Raw genomic sequence first — 13,441 nt, forward strand, 5'->3', positions numbered from 1 at the left:
TAGTTACAAAATAGAAGCCCTAAAAATAGGTCTATGAAAAATTTACCAAATGATTTTTGTCAATAATTGAGAGGCCATTCAGTGGAGGAAGGATAGCCTTTTTCAACAAATGAAACAATTTAAACTTTATACATTGTATAAAAACTAACTCAAAATAAATGGCAGCTCTAAAGGTAAAATGCAGAAATACAAAATTTTTTAAACAAACAGTGATAGAAAATCTTCATGACCTGGGTTAATCAAAGAATTCTTAGGCATGATATTAAAACCATAATCCAGAATAGAAAAATTAAAAGGTCAAACATTATCACAATTTAAAATGTTGCTATGCAAAGGATGTTAGGAGAATTACAAAGTACAATATAGACTTTGAGAAATATTTGCAAAGCACATATTCAACAAAGAACTTATGTACAATATATTATAAAGAACTTTCCAGACTCAACAGTAAATTTTTAAATGGGCAAAAGATACTCCATCAGAAAAGGGTATATATAAGGGAGTTAAACACCAATATCTATTTTTAAAGGCAAATTAAAGCTACAATATGATACCACCTCAAACCAACTACATTAAAAAAAACCCAAGTGTGGACAAGGAAGCAAAATAACCAGAACTTGCAAGCATTGCTGGTCAAAATAAATGCAATATGGTACTACTACTGTGGAGCATGGCTGGGCAATTTCTTGTGAAGTAAGCAAATACCATATGACCCAGAGCCCCTATTCCAAGGTATTTACCATACACCTAAAGAAATGAAAAAATAGGTTCACAAAAAATCTGTATGAATGTTTACAGCAGCTCTATCCAAAACCACTAAATACTGGAAACAATAGTTGTTTTTGAATGACTGAATAGGTAGGCTGTAGTACATTCCTAAATGAAATCCATTAGTCATAAAGAGAAATGAACAACTGGCGTACTCAAAAATTTTGACAAATCTTAAAGCTATTATGCTGATAGAAAGATGCCAATGTCAAATGATTACCTCCTATAATTGCACTTACAGAATGAATCAGTGGCTACCAGGTTTTAGTGTAGTAACAGAATGAATCAGTGGCTACCAGGTTTTAGTGTAGTAACAGGGCATAATTCAATGTAATGACAGTGTTCTAAATCTTAATTGTACAGGAGCTTACACAACTGCCTATCAATAAAATCATTGTTACTATAAATTAATCTAAAAGTAAAATTTTTAAAAAGTGAGAAATTGAACATGACCTGGATGGTCCCAGGTAGTGCTCAAGCAACCAAAAATTCTCTACTGTCATAAACTTTTATTCAAAGTAGGAAAAAAAAAAGTGAAAGATTTCCAACTCATCCTATGACATGAACTTAATCCTTACTCAAAATCTCTAAAAGATTGTAGAAAACCAAGGCATTCATGAATCCATCATTTCTGAATGTAGACATAAATTTTAGGATTAAATGACTAATCTAATTACTCCAGTAGGGCACTTAAAATATGATTCATAAAAAATTTGAGTGTATTCCAAAAGTGCAAGAATGTTCTGTAATACATTAGACTTAGGGTTAATGTGATTATTTCAAAAGATATCAAATCATATTTAATAGAATTATATATTTTAACTTACTAAAAGGAACTTATCAGAATCCTCCAGTAAACATGGACTGTAACTGTTGCTGATAGACCTGTAGTTCCTCCTTATCTGCAGGTGATACATTCAAAGCCCCCCATTGGATGCCTGAAACCATAGTGCATACTCCATTCTATAATACCATATTTTTTCCTATACATACACATTTGTTGTAAAGTTTAATGTATAAATTAGTCACATTAAGACTTAAAACAATTTTAATGTATCAATACACTATACTATCAATGTACTATATGTCAATATACTATAATATGCTATGATATACTATAATAAAAGTCATATGAAGTTGCTTTCTATCTTGAAAGAATGACTATAAATGTTAATAATTTTGAACAGCATTTCATCCTAGATAAGGTGGCAGCTACTGTATTCCACATTGTCTTGCAAGTCCTAGATAGTAGACTTGGGTTATAGATGTGTGTAAATAAGGAATATTATTGGACAAACCTATTTAACTTCAAAGTGACAAAACCAAAACACTGCTAGTTTGTGAGAGACCAGCTCTAGTAAGAACCAGTTCAGTGCTTCCTTCCAGACCACACAGCTAGACTGTAGATTTTAAGGAGGACACATTTTTGAGGACATGGAATAGAAAAAAGGTGATACAAACATCTTCTATACTTTGCCTGTAGACCTACCTCTCTGATCCTTCATTCCTGTACCTTACATGTGGCCATATGTTGAAGACAGAGTGAAAGACTAACTAAGGTCTTTGAGGTGAAGAGATGCAAAGCACAAGAAGCTTGGACCTCTGAGTCACTGTATACAGCAGAAACCTCAGTCCTGTTACCAAAGGGCTGATGATAGTGGTCTGAATATGAAAATGAACCTTTTTTTTAATGAAACTGTTTAGATTTTGGATTTGTCTGCTATAGCAGTTAGCCCTAACTAATATCAAAAAAGAACTGAATATAAGATCAACAAATTCCTGTAGTTTCACTATACACTACCAGTATCCACTTAAAATATACAATAAATAAGATTATCACAGTTACAGAGGCTCAGCAACAGTTTAGATCTGGGAAGTTCCCCAAAGTCTCCCACATTTGTAAAATGATTGGATAATGGATTAGTGGTCAGTGGATTAGTCCATTGACCAGTTCATAGCTGACTTGCTGCTAGAAGGTGGGGCCTCTCTGGAGGTGGGTCACTGGGAGCATGATCTAGAAAGCTACTTCCCCCTCCTCAGCTCCTCTCTGCTCTACTGCCTCCTAGTCACCATAAGGTGAACAGTTTTTCTGCACCAGACTCTTTGACAGTTCCATCTCTGTGACTGACTCTGCTAAGGACTGAGACCTCTGAAAACTATGAGCCAAAATAAATCTCTCCTCCTTTAAATTGCAGGTGTTTAGTATTGTGGCTCAGCAGCTGATACAAGAAAGTGACTAAGATGGTCCTGCAAATACACATGTATACTTACACCCCCAAACAATTGTGCACTAAACTTAAGAAGAAATGTTCATACTTTATATGATGACAACTATAAATTTTGTGGAAAACATGATGGAAGACCTGAATAATTACACAAACATACCATGGGCCTAGATTGGAAGATGGGCTCTGGTTAAATGGTTTAGTAAGTTTTGTGACATTGATTTTTGTGGTTAAAATACTCCTGCTATGGGCTATTTCATGTATCACTGAGATGCTTAATGATGTGGCCTATTACCCACGTCATAGAACATGGAACTGGGAGAAGTGCATAATGGCTCTTGTTAGTGGATAAAAGTGTCTTTAACATGCCAGTTGGAATAGCACCACAAGATACTTGAGAACACTGTGAAGTAATACAAGCCACATAACATCAGTGTGGAATTGTATAAATTATTTTTCTTGTTGCTGAGACAAAATATCCAACACTCAAAGTTAAAAGAGGAAAGGTTTATTTGGCTCATAGTTTGTAGAAGTTTCACTGGCTCCAAGGCAGGTTGGCATCACAGAGGAAAAACAGCTCATGGTGGGTAGAAGGTAGCAAAAATAAGCAAGAGATGACCACAGCTCTTTCTAACCCTTATATTTTATTCAGGCTCCTAGGGTGGGCAGCACTCACACCTTTAATTCTAGTGCCCTTGACTCTAGCATTGCACCATGAATCAGCTCCAGCATCAAACACTTCAGATCCAAACACCTCTGAAAAAATCCCCACCTATGACTGCATGAGGCTTTGGGAGGACATTTAGACAAAACATAACAGGGACTAAACAAATGGGTCAGTGGAGCAAGCTAAAACCAAACCATGCACATAAAAAATTTTAGTTTATAATTTATTTGACATTTAATCAGTGGATGGTAGACGGGATGACTGATACATGGGGTTGGGATAAATATATTGCCATTAGGAGAAAAATATAGATCTCTATCATGTGGTATATGTTAAAAGGAAAATATGGGGCTGGGGATGTAGCTCAGCAGCACAGCACCTGCCCTACAATTGTGAAGCCCTGGGTTTGATTCCCGGTACCAAAAAAGAAAAGTGGAAAAAAAGACCAAAAAAAAAGCCCCTTAAAAAAAAAACCTTAAAAAGAAAATACATTTGTAACCTTGGAATAAGAAAAATAAAAAAGTAGGACAAAGGATTCTAAAACTCCATTCACATTAATATTTAACTTAGTTAAAAGAGCAAAAAAAATATACAAGGAGAAATAGCTAAAATGTTAAAACAGATAAAAGAGGGCTGGGTATTTAGCTCAGTGATGCTCCCACCTGCCTCACAAGTGCAAGGTCCTGAGTTCAATACCTGGTACTAAACCCCCCAAAACAGATAAAAGATCAATGCCTATATAAAGAAACATAAGGGAGAGAGAGAGAGAGAGAGAGAGAGAGGGAGAGAGAGAGAGAGAGAGAGAGAGAGAGAAACCCAATAGGGAAAATGGGCAAATAATAGAAAAGAAAAAATGGAAGAGAAAGACAAAAGGCCAATAAATATTTATCAAGCAATAGAAATGAAAATAGAAAATTATCATAATGTTTGCTAATTAAGTAGAGAAAACATAAATAAATTAATAAAATCCCAAGTTGATGGCATATTGTAGTAATTTTTTGTTACACTGTTGATAAAGAAGAAATAATCCTGGACTTCTGATAGCTAGTAGCAGTAACTATATAATATAATTATGAATATCAATCTAAGAAAACACCATGTGCACATAGAGGTAAATATAAGGATTTTTTCAGTATTGTTTCTTGTAGGGAAAATGGAAAAATACAAATATTTACCATGAAATATTTTATATATGAAAGCAAATATTTCCTATATTAAATATTTTGCTGCAGCTACAAAAAATAAAATAGGGCCACATTTTATATACAGAAGATCCCTAGGAAATACTGTTAAAAGTAAAAGGCATGTAGCAGGAAAATGTATAAGATAAAAAATATTATGAAGCAAAGCTATGTATTTCCAGGCTGGGAATGTAGTGGTAGAGCACTTGCCTACCTTAAACAAGACCCTGGGTTCAATCCCATGCACCACAGGGGAAGTAGGGGATGGAGCATGTATTTCTACCTATATTTCTTATAAATGCTAACCAATCACAAGGAAAATTATTTGCCAAACCAACAACAGTTAGAGGAAGTTGGCTTGGGAAAAGGTCTAAAGATACTTTGAGATCTCATTATTAAAAATTTCTTATGAACAAGAAACTGCAGTATTCATGAATTATTAATGTACTAAGCCAAGAACTAAATAAGAGAGAACATAAATAATGAAAAATGAGCCAGTAAGTTGTGTAACATGAGGATTAAATGAAATCACCAACTCAGTTCATGCAAGAACAAGAGATGGGAGACCAAATTCTACTTTCTGCCATTTGTAGGAGAATTTGTGTATCTGAACCTCTATTAGTACTTAAGAGAGGGGATGCGACCTAGTGGGGATACCCAGTGGGTACCCCATGATGTTAACATCACAATAAGTCCATGGGACTTTCTGTACAGTTTATGTCCTCTCCACATGTGTCTACTAGTACTCAAAGGCTCTGCTATCTGTACAAGCGGTCAAGCCAGATACAGCATTTTGATTCCCTTTATGTTCTTCCAAATTATCTCCACCATATTCAAGAGCCTGAGCAGCACACTCTGAGCTGGGTGTGGATAATGCCACGCCACACCCTGCAGGTGTTGCAGGCAGCATCCAGAGCACTCTCAAGAGTATTTATGGAGCCTGTCTTGCATGCACTGCCAATGTTGCACCCACCTCTGAAGGGAGCCAGTGTAGGGAAGACATCCAACTTACAAGAGTCAATGGAGGTCAAAATTAAAGGCTAAAATCAAAAGCCACACATTTAATTTTTCCCAAAATTGAAATGACACAGTAATTTCTCCTTTGGAAAGTTTCACATGTAGCTATCTATTCATCTCACTCTCTTTGTTGGTTATCGACTATTTCGTCAGAATTTCCCATAGAGTAATTTCAATAATTCTTATCTGAACATCACTGTAAATGATATTACGCAGCACACCCTATGTAGCATTCCAGGTTAAAAACAGATCCATTTGCTAACAGAACCTCTTGTACTACCTAATCTAAAAGCACCAATTTTACCCTTTCTTTTGCCTTAAAACCCTTCCTTTTGTCTACTCTAATTTGTTAAGATCACTTCCAACAAAGACGTATACCTTAAAGCATACTTCACCACTTTAGCAATGTCATTTCATGTTTATTCAGTAACTTAATTTGTTTGAGTACATGTTTAGACTTCATGGTCACTTTCCTAAGCTTTTAGTGTCTACCAGCAGTGTATTTTTAAAGCAGGATAGGAGGTATAGATGTGACTGAACAGCATTTCAGACAAATGATCTGACTGAGAAAGGGTTTGATATTTTCTCATTTTTAATTCTGGATTGTTGAGGAACCAAAATGTGGCCTTAGGAGTAAAGATGGGGGTGGAGATAGTGAGGTCTAAAAAATTAGTAAACAATGAACCAAAGCAGGGTGTGATGGAGCACGCCTGTAATCCCAGCACTTGGGAGGTTGAGGCAGGCAGGTTGCTGCAAGTTTCAGGACAGCCTGGACCACACAGTGAGTCCAAGGCCAGCTTGGGCTACATAGTGAGACCCTGTGTGAAAAGAGAATGGAGGGCACAAGGAAGAAGAAAAAGAAAGAAAGACAGCATAGAAAAAAATTACTCTATTCTTTTTATTCATTGCAGTTGGTATTCTGTCAGTAATTTTAAAAAGCAATATTTTCTTATCAAATAAAAGCAAGGTCATTATGTTCATTACATCACTGAATATTCTGTATATAGCGCTGAAAATTGCTTGCTAAAATTTGATTCCCTCTCTTCTTCTGTGTGTGTGTGTGTGTGTGTGTGTGTGGTACCGGGGATCCAACTTGGGACCTTGTGCTTGTGAAGCAAGTGGCAGAATCTCTCTTTCTTATTTTAAATTATATAACATCCTTGATACATGGCACAGGAAAGAAAAAAGCTTCAGGGAAGAAATAAGAAAAGCCTCACAAAAGAGGAAATGCCTGAACAAAGTCTTGAGAAGAAAGAATTAAGAAGAAAAATGAAAGTCCATTACAGGCAGAAGAAGCCACATGAAAAAAGATGGGAAGGCTAGAGGCATCCTCAGGTCACCTGCAAGGATCTAGCCTGAACCTTAGAAGTAGGGGGCAGAGATGAGCGACTCAACAATGTGAGCAGGCCAAATTTCAGCCCTGAGAAGCCTTTTGAATCACTCTAAGCAATTTTGAAGTTATTTTTAGAAAAATTTTATGATTTAATTAAAATATTAGTTAAGTTTGCAACAGCTGCTGAACCATATAAACCCTAAACTCTCAGTGAGTTAATGCAACCAAAATGTACTTTTATTCATGGTATAATTCATAAGGGTTCCACTGGTTGGATGGCTTTCCTCCGGGAAAGGATTCAAGGTCCTTATTGTAAATTGCAAATCAACAGTACTCACATATGACTGTGGCCGAGGAAAGAGCTTTTATGAGACAGTATATTGGTAATGTAGCACGTCAGTCTGGAAAAGACACATGCATACACCACTTGCACCACTTCTATTCATACCCCATTGGCAATAACTAATCATAGGGCTCAACCTAGCAACCAGGAGAGGAAATGTCCTCCGACATGTAGCCCCTGGCTCTGTAACAACTCAAATTGCCAGGGTTTTGGTTTTTGTTTGGTTTGGTTTGGTTTGGTTTTTCTTTTTGCCAGTTATCTGTTTCTGATATGAGCAAGGAGTGTCATGATTAGGTCAATATCATAGAAAGCCTATTCTGCTTGCAGGATGTAAGGTTAATTAAAAACAAGGAAGAGTAGAGAGAAGGGGACAAGGAAAGAAGGAGGCTGTGGCTCTCTTCCAGGTGACAAGAGACAGAAGTTATCAGTTACTCTCACAGTTCAGTGGGAGTAGGGATAGAAAAGAGGAAGGGAGGTTAAGAAAAAGAAGATGGTAAATTATTCACACCAGATAAACTATAATACAGAAAATCCTAATAAGATTACTGACCTTGAGAAAGGGGAAGAAAGGAGCTAAAGGTGTAGGGAAGGTGGGATGGGTAGGGGAAGGGTAATAAGGGAAAAGAAAAATATGTGAGATGATGAAAAGATGGAAATAAAGTGGTTGTAGATGGGGAGGGGATGAGGGGGTGAAGGGAGGGCAGGGCCAAGGGGAAAAAATGAGAACCAAGACTTGTCATGTAGAGGTACAAGATCCCAACAACGAATGTAACAGTACTGTATCCCTAGAATGTACCAATAAACTCAATTAAAGCTGAAAAACAAAAAGATGGCAACAATGAATTTGGTGTCCAAATTAAGAATGATTCAGAACTCCATCTCTATGGGGCTCCATATTTATTGATTTAATCAGCTTCAGATTAAAAACATTTTGGGGGAGAAAGTTGCTTTTATACTAAGCATGTTAGACATTATTTTCTTATCATTGTTCCTTCAACAATATAATATGATAACTATCTACCATTCACATTTTATTGGGTAGTATAAGTAATCAGGAGATGGTTCAAAGCATACTGGAGAATTGCATAGGTTATATATTGATGCTACCTCATTTTATGTAAGGGACTTGATCCTCCGTGGATTTCGGTATGCGTGGGAGGTTTCAAGAGACAATATCCTGCCGATACTGATGGACCAGTGCATTCAGAATGGGGGCACAGAAAAGTGTAGATTGGTTTTCAAACTTGCGATATGAGCAACTTGTCACAGGCACCAAGTCAAGGAGTATAGAAGGAATAACGGTTTGGAGCTAGTCAGGAGAAAGGAGCATTAATATTAGTTTGGGTCATAGCAAACTGAATTTGTGGCTATCTGGTAATTACAAAAAGGCATTTTGAAAACCTAGGCCTGAAACTCAGCAGAGAATCCTGGGGTGGGAATACAGATTTGGAACTACAGATGAAATTACAGTGTATAGATCCTCTAAGAGTTGTAACTTGGGATGGAGCTGGTCACTTGTTGCCTGGAGACCCTAATCTTTCTCTGGCCCCTACTGTTTTGCTTCCAACCAACCTATCTCTTGTTTTTATTAAATTATCTTCCCCCAAACTCATATTTTTTCCACAACCATATGACTGGGCTTCTTGTGATTTTTTTTTCTTAACATAAAAATACCATGTTTATTGCAAAAATTTGGACTTCCAGTCAAGATGCAAGGCTGAAGAAGTTCAACATTCTCCACTTGCAGTCCTATTCCTCAAAGTGTATGCATTTGCTGAAAATACATTAATTAAAGAACATGTATATCCATTTAAAATGGAAATTTCCAAAGTCTAGCAAGAGAAAAACTTGAAATGGATCTATGCCTTAGGAAAGGAAATTTTAGTCAGTCTGGAGTGCTTGAAAGAACCATCCACAGAACTTCCTCATTGTTAGAAGAGATAATAACTCTGGTTTCTCTTCAGATCATATAAATCTTTTACATTTTACAGAAATAAATCTCTGTCCACTGGCCTAGAGTCAAGAATGGAGAGTGAGCCATACTCCATGCTATGAGTAGAAATTAGAATTCTGAACTCTTCTGTATCTAGGCTGGGATCTGAATTTCCACTCTTTCTCAAGGATGAAAACACAGCTGAAAAATATGAGTGTATCTAGTCACTTCATCAAAGTTAGGCACAAATAAATTTATAACGCCTTTCCACCCCCAGCTCAGGATCTTTTCTAATCCAGTTCACAGGCTATAATTCTGCTTGAGCTTACACTTAACAATTACAAAATAGTCCTAAACAATAGTCAGCAGATAAAATGCTAAATTATGTAATCAAAAACACTAAAAGGAGGAGGGGGTGAAGGGAGGGCAGGGACAAGGGGAAAAATGAGAACCAAGACCTGTCATGTAAAGGTACAAGATCCCAGTAATGAATGTAAATGTACTATATACCTAGAATGTACCAATAAACTCAGTAAAAAGAAAAAAAAAACACTTAAAAAACCCAAGCAAGATATGAAATCACTATGCTAAAATTATCATAATAAATACAGGTAAAGAAGTGGATCTTCTATGCAATAATAAGAACTATTTGAAATTTTAAAAGAATAGGTAAAAATCTTGTAAGTAAAACATATACATTATGCAATTTAAAGCAGAACAGAATTTTATATAATGGATTATAATGCCCATAGGGGCAGAGGGTTCTTTGTTTCTGTTTTTGGATTTGTTTTTTATCTCTTTACTGTTTAAGCCTTAGCACTTAAAATAATATCTGTTACAAAATATTCAATTTTAATAAAGTACATGAGCAAATGAGAAAATAAGTCAATGTTTAAATGCTAGAGGTGGCAGAAGAAAATTACTAATTTGGAATATAGAACTAAACAAATCATGAAATATATAAAGAAAAAGCATACAGAGCAAGGAAAGGAGAAGCAGAGGGAAGAAAGAGGAAGAATGATGAAGTTAAGAGACCGGGACAAGAGAAAGGAATATTCCAGTATCCATTAATAAGCTCAAATGGAAAGAATGTGGGAAAGGCAACATTCAAATGACCTCTCAAGTAAGTTTTCTGTATTTAAAATGTAACAAGAATGCCTAAAAAGCAATAAAAAGAAAACAAGCAAAGAGAAAAACTGACAAAGATTATTTAATCAATTTACTAAAAAAAAAAAAAAAGGGATTAGTTAACTTATGAAAAGATGTCCAGGCCCATTAGTAATCAGGAAAACCCAAATGAAAATCAAAACTAGCTTTAATATCTTGCCCATCAGATTAGAAAGAATTAAGTAATCTGATAATATCTCAAGTATGGGATTTTTATACAAGGACTAAAGTTTAGAACAATTAATTTTCACATGTTGATAAAAATGTGCAACCTATGACCCAACTAAAATTTTTCAGCTTCTACTCTGGAGAAATTTTCACATGTGTGTCCAAGGTAACAAACATTTGCAGCAAAATTCATTGGCACATTGTTTTTAATAGTGGGAACTGACAATGCCTTTCAGTAAAGGAACAGACAATTAAAGGATGACTTATTGGCATCATATTATTTTCAAGTAAGGTAGGTGACCTAGACTTGAGTGTGGTTACAGAAAACTGCAAAGATGTGATGAGTGCAGAAGATGCAGAACCAGAATATACACTTGGTGGTGCTGTATATACTCCTCCAAGGAGACATGTATAAGAGCATGCACCAGGGGACACACAACCACTTCAAAGTGGGGTTATCCCTGGGGAAGGTGGAAGGAAGTAGTATGTGTGAGTGAAATTTATAAAACAAAAATGGTTAGTCCTTAAACTCAGTTATATTATTGGGTGGTTCTCTATATCTTTAATGCATTTTGTAATTGAAAATAATTAAAAAGAATAACAGAAAAATAAAGATGTTTTTGGATCTTCAACTACTGAAGGAAAATATAACCTAGAGACCTTTGCTAAAATACTTTAAGTGAAGTTTAAATGATTTTTTAAATGAATAAGTGACATAAGAAATAGTGGTGACCAAGTAAATATTAGAATCATGTTGGAAATTTTAAATAAGTATGGGCAATAGAAATGATAAGCATTATAATTAATTGATTTTTTAATAAAACAAAGAGGTAAAGTACTGAATAAAATTTTTGTGGAGAATGGAAAGATGAAAGTTGAGGGGAAAAAAGCATACTTTTTTTGAGACCAGGTCTTGCTACTTCACTAAATTGCCCAGGCAAGGGTCAGAATTGCTATCTTCCTGCTTCAGCCTCCCAGAGTTCTGGAATTAGAGGTGTGCACTACTGCAGTACCACATCTGGCTGCATGCTTAAACTTTTTTTGGTACTGGGGATTGAACTGGGTTCTTGTGCTTGCAAGGCAGGTGGAGGAAACACTGAGCTAAATCCTTGGCCCCCAATTTTTTTTTTTTTGTTTTTTGTTTTTTGTTTTTTGTTCTTTTGGTACCAGGGATTGAACTCAGGTCCTTGTGTTTGTGAAGCATGTGGTAGAACCACTGAACTAAATCCCTGCCCCCTTAATTTTTAATAATATACTCAGGGAGAGGATAGAGGCAATAAATTTAGACTTTCTTAGTAAAACAGAAGGTTCACTAAATGTGTCCAAAATTTTAGGTAAAGGCTAAAAGCATAAATTCAGTATAAGACTTCCAAATCAGTAGAAAGTAAAAAAGAAGAACATGTTGGTAGCACTGTGCAGCATACCTGTATTCCCAGTAGTCTGGGAGGTGAGGTAGGAAGATCTCAAATGAAAGTCCTGCCTGGGTAACCTACTAACTTAACAAGACCTTGTCTCAAAATTGAAAAATAAAAGGGTAGGGAAATCTGGGGATATATAGCTCAGTGCAAAGGAACTGTGTTCAATCCCTGGTATAGCCAAAAAAGAAAAACAGAAACAGAAACATATAAAAGTGTTATCATTCTGACAGAAGGCAACAAATATCAAAAACATAATCCTGATCTCCACAGAGGAACAGTGAATGGCACAGCCACATGGAGTTTACCTGGGACAGCAGCCCCACTCCTCCAGTCTTGGCAGAGAAATGGCGACAGGCACAGCTGCCCAGGCACCTGCAACATACCCATCTCCTCCACTCTGCATGCCCCATTGGCCTACTGGCTGGGCTGGCACCTGGATTCATACCACAGAGGCACAGGAGGTCATAAAGGTGATTGTTCTGAGCTCTAGCCTCTATTTTGATTTAATTCAGACAGTTAAAGTGATAGATTAATAACTACCACAAATTGCCATTTTTCCAAGCTGTGCTTGATGATATTGTATTGCTGATTGTATTGCTTGGGCTAAGGTATTGTGATCGATTTAATCAGTTGTCCTTGCTGGTATAATGAAAATGAGATTGCCTCATAGTCATTAGAGACTCAAAACCTAAAGAAAAGCTATAATAGGAAGATCAAAGTATTAACCCAGTAATTAAACAAAGGACAGTACCAAAAAAAAAAAAAATAGAAATGAGAAGACATTCAAGCAAGGCACAAGCACAAACAAAGGTTGCCTGCTCATCAAAGGCAAATTCTGAAGGAAATGAGGTGGAAACTTTATTTAGAGAAGAACCACTGCCACTACTTTTGAAACTTTTCAGTGAAATTTAAAGAGAAGCAATACTTCCAAATTCTTTCCTAGAAGCAAGTGTTACTTTGATTCCCAAAACAGGGAATGGCCCAAGCAAGAAATAGAACGGCAGTTAATTTCACTAAAATGAACACAGATGCAAAAGTCCTCAATAAGATACTGGCTAACAGATTACAAAGGGTTATGAATAAGATCATACACCCTGACCAAGTTGGATTTATCCCAGGGATGCAAGGATGGTTAGAGTCAAAGACAAAAACCATTTGATCATCTCAATAGACTCAGAAAAAGCATTTGACAAAATTCAACACCAACTCATGATAAAAAAA

The sequence above is a fragment of the Fukomys damarensis genome, unplaced genomic scaffold (genome assembly GCF_012274545.1).
Source record: "Fukomys damarensis isolate Sample0158 unplaced genomic scaffold, DMR_v1.0_HiC HiC_scaffold_13, whole genome shotgun sequence".
Classification (NCBI taxonomy): domain Eukaryota; kingdom Metazoa; phylum Chordata; class Mammalia; order Rodentia; family Bathyergidae; genus Fukomys; species Fukomys damarensis.